The sequence below is a fragment of the Haliaeetus leucocephalus genome, unplaced genomic scaffold, assembly GCF_000737465.1.
Source record: "Haliaeetus leucocephalus isolate CR32 unplaced genomic scaffold, Haliaeetus_leucocephalus-4.0 Scaffold130, whole genome shotgun sequence".
In the NCBI taxonomy this organism is placed as follows: domain Eukaryota; kingdom Metazoa; phylum Chordata; class Aves; order Accipitriformes; family Accipitridae; genus Haliaeetus; species Haliaeetus leucocephalus.
Window position 1 is genome coordinate 989,723 of NW_010972566.1, and position 9,176 is coordinate 998,898.

The window sequence follows — 9,176 nt, forward strand, 5'->3', positions numbered from 1 at the left end:
ACATCACGGCATTGGAAACCAGGTAATGTTTGCTTTGGCTGCACGAAGTAAAGGTGCTTGGGACTTCAGTAAGTCTCATTCCGTTTACAGCTCAGGAAGCCGAGCACCATCCAAGATAATATCAGCTGTTTTCTTCAAATCCTGATGGGAGAGGTGCTGTAGAATGGGTTCACGGCTGTGAAAGTACTTCCAAAACTCCTCTGCCAAATCTGGGCACATGTTTTCATCTTTTTAAGAGGGATTTTGGGGATCCTCAGTATCTCCAGCTTTAAAATCTCCCAGTGGATTTGCTTTTAGAAGAAGTTGCAGCTTTCCTCTGACTGGAAAGACTGCAGTGCTTTGTTTCATAAAGAATGATCTTCTGTTGCTGAAAATCCAGCCTTTGCGAAGTTTTCTGTGGCTTATTACTCTCCCTGACTTATCTTTCTGTCTGTCTGTGTGTCTTTCTAACTATTTATCATGTTTAGAGCTCGTTTTGTACCAAGCAAGTAAACACTTCCTATTTGAACTATTATAGCCTGTCTTCAAGCTCTCATTTCCTGATATTTCTTTATAATATTTTTTCACTCCTGCTTTGTCCACGTGGTCAGGTAACTCTGTACTTCTTCACTGGAAGTCAGTTTTACTCGTTGCGTGACATGGATGCCTGCTGGCACACACAGCATCACGCATTTTATCTCTACACGTGGCACTTTGTACCACATCATATTTCTCAATAAGACATATAGGAATTTTTTCTCTTTAACATAGCATCTCCTTTAGGATGCTTTTCCCATGACGTGTGGTTTCATAAACAGTTTCATAGTTTTTAGTACAGTATTATTCTCAGTGTTCTCTGGGCAAGCTTAATTCAGATCATGCCCACTACAATAATGATGTATGTGACCCTGCCAGCTGCAAGATGGATGCAATGTCTGATATTAATCCTACAATATCACCACACCGTTTCTGGCAGTGTTTGATCCCCACATCTAGACACAATAACAAATCTGTCATCGTTGACTCGGTTACAGCCACTGATCAGATTACTTGGTACAAACTGCAGGTGAATCCTTCGCGAACATTCCTGTCACCTTCCGCACACAGCAGCCATAAAACCACCTGCTCTCTGTAAAAGTCAATTATTTTCATCTACCATAACTATACAGTACTTTCTTGAAATTTTCTGAGAAATATCCATTCTGATCTTAAAGGTCATAATTTATATCATTTTGAATGACTGAGTTTGTGAATTTGGCTTGATTCTGTCAGTCACTTTGAAATACCAGAAATCGCCTGAAAGCAAAGCAATTGAATGAAGCTGAAGTCAGCCTGTTCTCCTAAGGCAGCATTTTCAGCTTGTTCAGCAAAATGTACTTGTACTCCATCCCAGCGCAAATACTTATGTGGCAAGATAATGTAACTAACATGGGCTATGTTTGATGATATAATTTCATTAGGATTTTCCAGTTTTCTCCTTTCTTTGAAAGGCAAATCATCCATACATTTTGTGATTTTCTTTTTGGAGAATATCATGAAGCATGAAGAAGCTTGTTGCCTCTGAAGTTTGTCTCTAGCCTTTTTTTTTTTTTTTTCAGTTAAAGAATTCAGGGTGTTTGAAAGCTTCATCTATTTACTAAGTCAAAAACAGATTGCACCCAAAAGCTATTGAGTAGCAAAATTGCCTTATGCTGTAACTTGTTTCAAAATAAATGGAGCCATTGAAAGTCATTAAAACAGAATGGACAGAAAGGTGGCCTTATTTTCTAAACTTACACACATGGAGAGCTTCTTGTCACGGCGTTTTACAGGCAGTAATGGTAGCAGGCAACAGAAATTCGGTTTTCTTTGAAAGCAATGATGGAAACAGGTCAACACTAACAAATGTAGACACATTTGGTTTTGGAAATGAAGTTAATCATGCCACTGCTGCAGGTGATTTGATTTTAGCGCCTTAAAAATGCTAAGTTTGAACTTCACTCAGTCGCTTAGGTTTCAATCCAGCTGCCAAAGCACAGGCATTTAGAGTCTTTTGAGATGCCTTCAGTAATCGCACCCGGTGTTCAGCTGCTGCTCTGGAAGGAGTGGGTCGCCTGTAGCTCTTGTGTCATGTCTTCCAGCCCTGTGCAGGTGCCAGTGGTATCTCAGGGAATCTCACATGGTGCTGGACACCTGCCTTTTGAAAAATAAATTAAGCCCTCTTGTCCTGGTTTTCGGCTGGGATAGAGTGAATTTTCCTTCTAGTAGCTGGTATAGTGTTACGTTTTGGATTCAGTATGAGAAGAACCAATGTTTTCAGTTGTTGCTAAGTAGTGTTTAGACTAAGCCAAGGGTTTTTCAGCTTCTCATGCCCAGCCAGCAAGAAGGCTGGAGGGGCACAACAAGCTGGGAGGGGACACAGCCAGGACAGCTGACCCAAACTGGCCAAAGTGGTATTCCAGGCCATGTGACATCATTCCCAGTATATAAACTGGGAGTTGGCCTGGGGGATCGCTGCCCAGGAACTAACTGGGCATCAGTTGGCAAGTGGTGAGCAATTGCATTGTTTTGTATATTCCAATCCTTTTATTAGTATTGTCATTTTATTATTCTTATTATTATCATTATTAGATTCTTCCTTTCTGTTCTATTAAACTGCTCTTATCTCAACCCATGCGTTTTACCTTTTTCCTTCCAATTGTCTCCCCCATCCTAATGGGTGGGGGGAAGCGAGTGAGCGGCTGCGTGGTGCTTAGTTACCGGCTGGGGTTAAACCACGACACCTATTGAATGGCAACAGCATAGGATTACATATTTACTTTCAGTCCAGCTAAAATATTTAGCTGTCTTTTGGCTGTTTGTGGAGCTATGGTATGGTAGGAGGCAAAAATGACACCTATCTGTTGATTAGAGACGCAAGCAGCTGCTTTTAGTTTTGCCTGAGTCTTAGGCCCCTTTATTACTGAGAAATTCAAAGAAGGAAAAGCGCAAAATAAGATGGCTGTTGAACCCTTGTCATAAACTTTCCTGAGATCTTTCCAGGCACTGTTTGATTCACCACAGATGCTAAACAACTGCCAAAGAATCATAGGTTGCATGTCTAATCTTCCTCCTCCGCAATGACGTTGCACAGAAGACGGGAGCAAAGGAGAAGAGCTGAGGCACACACCAAGGCACACGGAGATATTTGCAGCAACAAAGGGAACCCTGCTTGTTGAACCTAGCCAACCCAAGGAAAAACCCCAACATCTGCTACGGTTGTTCTTGGTGACCAGGAGCCCACTGAGAATATCAGAGCACTGAGCATATTCTGGGCTGAAGAGGAGAAATTGTGAGTTCATTTCTCTGTCATCAAGTTGGAAGCGTAGGAAAAAAATTGGAATTGAGAGGTAGCACCCTGATGCGGCTGGGGCTCAGCAGGGTTTGCTCTCACCAAGCTTTGTTACACTAGCGGGAGTGGAGGGGAGGTACCTTGCTATCTTCTCTTTCAGGCTCACCAAGTTTCCTGACAGAGCCTAGAAAGGACCCAAATCCTCACCCAGCAGGTCCTGTAAGTAATAATAAAATATGATCTCTGTTTGATCAGTCTCTCCTATAGCCAAAAAGTGCCGCAAAACCCTTTTCCACCTCTGTAAGTTCTGTTGAACACAGGCATTCTGTTCTGACCTTTAGCTCTCAGCTTGTTCCATTGAATTATCTTACTGAGGTGATAGCACCAAACGTGGAAGGAATTTATGTGTTTGTACACATCAGTTCAAAGAAAACATCATGCAGACATGAAGTCTTGATCCACAAAGTCAGGGGGAGTTTTCATACTGCCCTTGAGAAGTAAGGGAATTCACTCAGTTCTCAAACTTCTGTAAGTAAAAATACTTCTTGCAACACAGGAGGTCAGCTTAGACTAACACAGCAGTCCCCCAGCCTTAAAAATATATGGATCTGTAAAGCATAATGTTTATGAAAAGGTTACTGTAAATAGTGAAATAAAAAGAATTAATGATATACCGCAGTGCTGACCAAGAAACCTACAGCCAAGGAACTGGTAAAATTCAGAGAAAGGCAGAACCTGAATCATCAGATGAAATAAATGTGTTCCCAAAGTCTGAAAATTTTGTCAGAAGTTCATAGGAAATGCAGCTGAATGTATAGAAAATGCTACCAATGAAGCAGCAGGTGTACTTCCACAGGTTCTCTGCCTTTCAAGAGAAACACTCTTAAAAATGAGCATTGTATCATGTAAAAAGGCACTCTGCTTACTGGACAAAAGGCATTTGATGTTCCAGCACCACAGAAGCGTTAAGTAAATCTTTGAACACCTCAGGTCAGAATACCATCAGGTTTTAAACCATCAGGACCACATGGAATGAGTCCAGGATATGGCCGTGCCTGTTGTAAGAGAACTTTGCAAAACGAGTTCTGAAAGCACATTTGGCGTTAGCAGTTCCTCGGACTTTCATCATACAGCTTCATAGTCTGTGGCAGAGAGGTAAATTTTAGTTCAGCAGAAAAGGATTCAGCTTCTTAACTGCCACAAATGTTAATGAGAATCTTTTGGCTAAACCTCTTCCCACAAATTTGAAAGTTTACATTTAAAGGTCAGAGGGTTCCCGTGGCGTTTGAAAACAATGAAATATACTCTCAGGGCACTATTTATTCTGCCACAGAAAATCTAGTTGATGAGACTCAAAAGTCCTCCCAGTTACATTTACTATGATTTATAAAGAACAGAAAACTGCACTGGCTGTTAAAATAGCAAGAGTCCAGCCAGATTCTTCTGCACTTTACCCTAGAAGTAACCACAAAAGCAAACTGAGACTATATAAAAAAAGAGTGATTCAGAAGTATTTCTAAGCTTCCAAGTTTGGGTGAGATACATGTGTGGTTTTGAACAAGTTTCTACCTGCCAAGTTTGTTTCTACCTTGAAGCAATGGCAAAAAAAACCAGCACAAAAAGCCAAGAAACCCTAATGCTATTGCATACATATAAGCAAGAAAATAAAAAGAATATGTGGACACCATCTAAGTGGGTTTGAGGTTCTGGGGTGTGTTTTTACAAAAAACATTGTTTTATCCTCCAAAACAGTCTGAGACACACTGTTGTAGAGAAAAGGGTGACACACAACTCTCCGTACTCTCAGGAGCTGAATGTCTCCTATAACTCGAAACTCTCTATGGCCATTTATCTGGTTCTGAAGGATTTTTGAAAATTGACTTCAGAAGAGTTGTGAAAGGTGTGTAATAGTTTACTCTTCAGAGAAACAATTATTTTACGACAGGTAGCTCCCTTTTGGTGTTGTTCAATTCACAGCAACCCTCCTAAGATGAGCTGGCTGGTCGAAAAGGATGGGAACGAGAAATGCAATAGCATATTTTCTATGACTTTTTCACAACATTATCTTACAGAGTCTGTCCAGGCACAGATTTAATGCTGTTTTCTTCAGATAGCTGCTGCCGCAAATTGGTTCTGTCTTTCACAACTGTTATGAAAAAGAGTTGCAAACATATAATTCTCTTAAAGACACCCTACCAACATCTGTATTGTATGGCTAGATGCCATATTAAAAATGGAAACATCTCCTGAAGAAGCAAGAAAGAAAAGTAGATAATTGGATTTTCTGCTGCTTGTCAGGAACATACCACTCAACACCAGGCACTGAATGGAAGAGATACCACCACCTAGTAAGTCATGGCAATTTGACAGCTGACCTAAAAGGCCATTTGACTGTGAACAATAGGTATCTGTTAAGGATTTATCTCTGCTCCTGATTATATTACCAAAGCCTTGCTTAGAAAAAGTCACAAACACTTAACAGAAGCAAGCACCTCCTTCTGTTATCTGGATTTACAGTCATGTAACTCCACTAACCTTAGAAGAATTATCCCTGATTTATAGTACTAGGAGATAAGAATCAAGCCAAAGATTTCTTCTTTAAGTTAGATATTTGCCCCATCTGTTTCATGGGGTTATTTCAGACTGAATGTAAGAAAACCCAGTATGTTCTGTTTGGGGATAAATACGGATTAAAGACAATCCAGCACATGTCCTTGTTGAAAACTGACACAAGGGAAGATGAGCTGCATTAACTGAAGGTCTAAGATAATAAATGGTTGACAGTGCTGAAAATTATTCCTTAATTAGCCAGACAAAGCACAAGTGGAAGAAATCTTGTTCTATCCACTAGCATTCTTGTTCTACAGCAACAGATCCTTTTGTTAAATTTTGGATATCTAAACAAATATCCTGGTCAAAAAGCAGTGTCTATTCTCCAATAAACTTGTACTAAAGATGGAGATGAGGAAATTGAAAAAGAGATAATTACTTTTTCTGTTATTTGCATTTTGCTGATTTAAAAATAGGCAAATTATTTATTTCTTTGTAATAGTTTCTTTTGTGCTGTTTATCAGAGGGTTGGTTTTTTAAATGTGCTGCTTTCTTGTTTCATATTTCCACTTATTCTTTCCCACATTTTTCTCCCATACTTCTTTCTTTTCTGTGTCCATTTCTCACCCCATTCATCCCTCTGCCCCTATTTTTTGGCCAGTTAGACTGGCAGCTGGCACAGGAAAAGAAGGAATCAAGGTGAAGGAAAATAAAAAGAATGATAAAATGAAAATGGAAAAGAAAGAAAAAGCTAATGCATGAGACAATATTATAGTGTAAGTTGTTAGGGAAAAAAGAGATCTTTTTAAATAAAATGTCTATCCTTCTGAAAAGATTGGTCAGCTGTGTTTTCTGAGGTCATTTAACTCTGCTTTCTTTGCTCTGTATGTCACTATGATAAGTATCACAACTGCAAAGGGCTGTAGTTGCTGGATTAGGAAAACAGGGAAGACCTGGCATTCGCTGGCTGCTGGCTAGGCTGCGGGTGCCATTCCCTTCTTGGCAGCATATCCCACAGCAAGGCCACTACACCACGCAAGAGGGCTGCCAGCTCGTGAAACTTTCATGACCGTGGTATCTGTACTGAATTCAGCAGCCACAAGGAACTCTCCTGTCTTCCAGAGTCCCTGAGCATCAGCCTGAGTGGATTGTGCCCTTTGCATTCAGGCTGCACAAAAGCCAAGTACTCCAAACCTCCCTTTTCCAGGGTGACCAATTACTTTGCGAGAGCCACTGCCAAGACTTCTGCAGGGAATTTGACTCACTGCGCTCTTTCCTCCTTTGTGCAGTTCCCTGCAAAGGCGTAAACTATTAAGTTATTAAATATTATATAATATTAAATATTAAACTATTGAATAACGTTAAGCACATCCCGTTATTCCCACTGAAAATGCATGCCTGCTGTTGGTTACTTAGAAAAGCTCCCATCTGAGAATGCTGTGGCCAGTCAGCTGCTTCTGCCTTCCAGGGTATGTTAGCTCTTTTTACCCAGTAGGGACTGTTTTCCCCAGTTTTACTCTGAATTCATATCTTCAGTGCTGCAAGTTATTTATATGACAAGTTTGTTCACGTGAATTTTATTTGCCATTGAAATGTTGAAAATAAACTTAACTTTAAGTTTATCTTTAAGTGGAAAATTAAACTTGACCTTTCAAACCTGTGGAACATTGTACTTTGTACTACAACTGCTTCCCATGCAAGCTCCAGCTACTGATGATGTGTAAGCCGAAATAACATCAACTAAGTTAACACAATGCTCACATTAAAAAGTGAATATTTAACGCCAGTTTGTTTATTGGCATCTACTATTCGTTCACTGGTTTTGCTCTCTGTGACATATCTGCATAGGCAGCTGACGTACCCACACCAGTGTTTGTGGCAAACGGCAGTGAAGGCAGGTAACCGTGACAGGAACATCGAACAGAGGGGATACAGATGCAGAATGTCAGCTCTCCATTTCTGAAGTGGAGAGTCTCCATTTTAAAACAAGAACCACTCAGAATGGCAAAAAATCAAAGGGATGTATTAACTAAGTACTGCAGTTTGATTTAGTTTTTATCGGAGTCAATGGTTTATCTTTGCATAGTTACCCTTTTTTCACAGTGTGCTTATCTATATTTCCTTTGAACATTACTTCTTGGACTTAATTGGGAATATAACTGAATGATCAGGGTTAGTGATGCCAGTGAACGTTTTCTTCAGAAGAACTACATAAAGCAGTATTGGATCAGTAACAGTAGAAACGACATCAGCAGTAACTGCAAAAAGCTTCTTTTATTGTCATATAACAGCACATATATGAGCTCTTATGCTTCTAACCAGCTTTACTGAACTTGTGTTTCTAATACAAAACTTCAGAATGTCCCTCGTTGCCTCATTTTTACACGCCAGTGGAACAAAGTTTTTTATATTGATCCTTTACAAATGCACATCAGTAGGTTGATTTTATACAGAACTCTCACGATGGAAACCAGGGTCAACGTTCAGCCCACTGAAGTCAGTATAAAGACTCTAATTGATTTCAGTGGACACTGCATCATATCCTAAACGCAGATATCTCCCCGGCATAGCTCTGAAAACACTTGGAAAGCAATTACACCTATCAAGACTTAGGGTGTTAACAGGCCACTTTCCCATGATTTCTATTTTCAGTTTATGCCGTAGTGGGAGGTCACAGGATAGACTTGACACTTGGCATTTTCTTTTCCTTCTCCGTGTCTTTGCAGAATTATGCCTGACACCCTCAGGCTGTTGCTGAGGTGTGTGTGCAGAGGGCAGAGCAGAAGAAATGCACAAGGGAAAAATGAAAGGTGATTCCAGCAGACGACAGACTCCTGTTACGCTGTCAAAAGAATTTGTGCTTTAGGTATTTTTGCCACCGTTCTTGTCAGCTTCAGGTTGGCATCTTGGGAGTTTACAGAAGTCTCTGTCAGAATAATACAAGCAGAATTATAGAAAGAGAAATGAAGGAGACAACGCAAAAAGAGAGACTTAAGTTTAATTGCAAAACTGCGCTTTTCCATTTAGATGGTTTTTCTGCTAGCTGGTCTCAAGCTGACACTTGACTCTCGTAGGTGTCCTTTAGCATAGCTAGATTACAAAAGTAGATGGAAAACTGAAGGAGGAGAATTTCAAAGGCACGAGGGGGATTTAAGCTCTTCCTCTGTGCAGAGAAATTACCTTTTATTGGAAAATCTTCCCCAAAAGGATACAGCTAGTTAGGACTTTTGTTTTTTCAGTTCTCTGAGTAAGTCTGGGAAAGATCCTTCTCCTGCCACCAAGAACATGGTTTTCTTCATACGTTTAAAATTACAAATTGTAGGCATATGTGGATCAG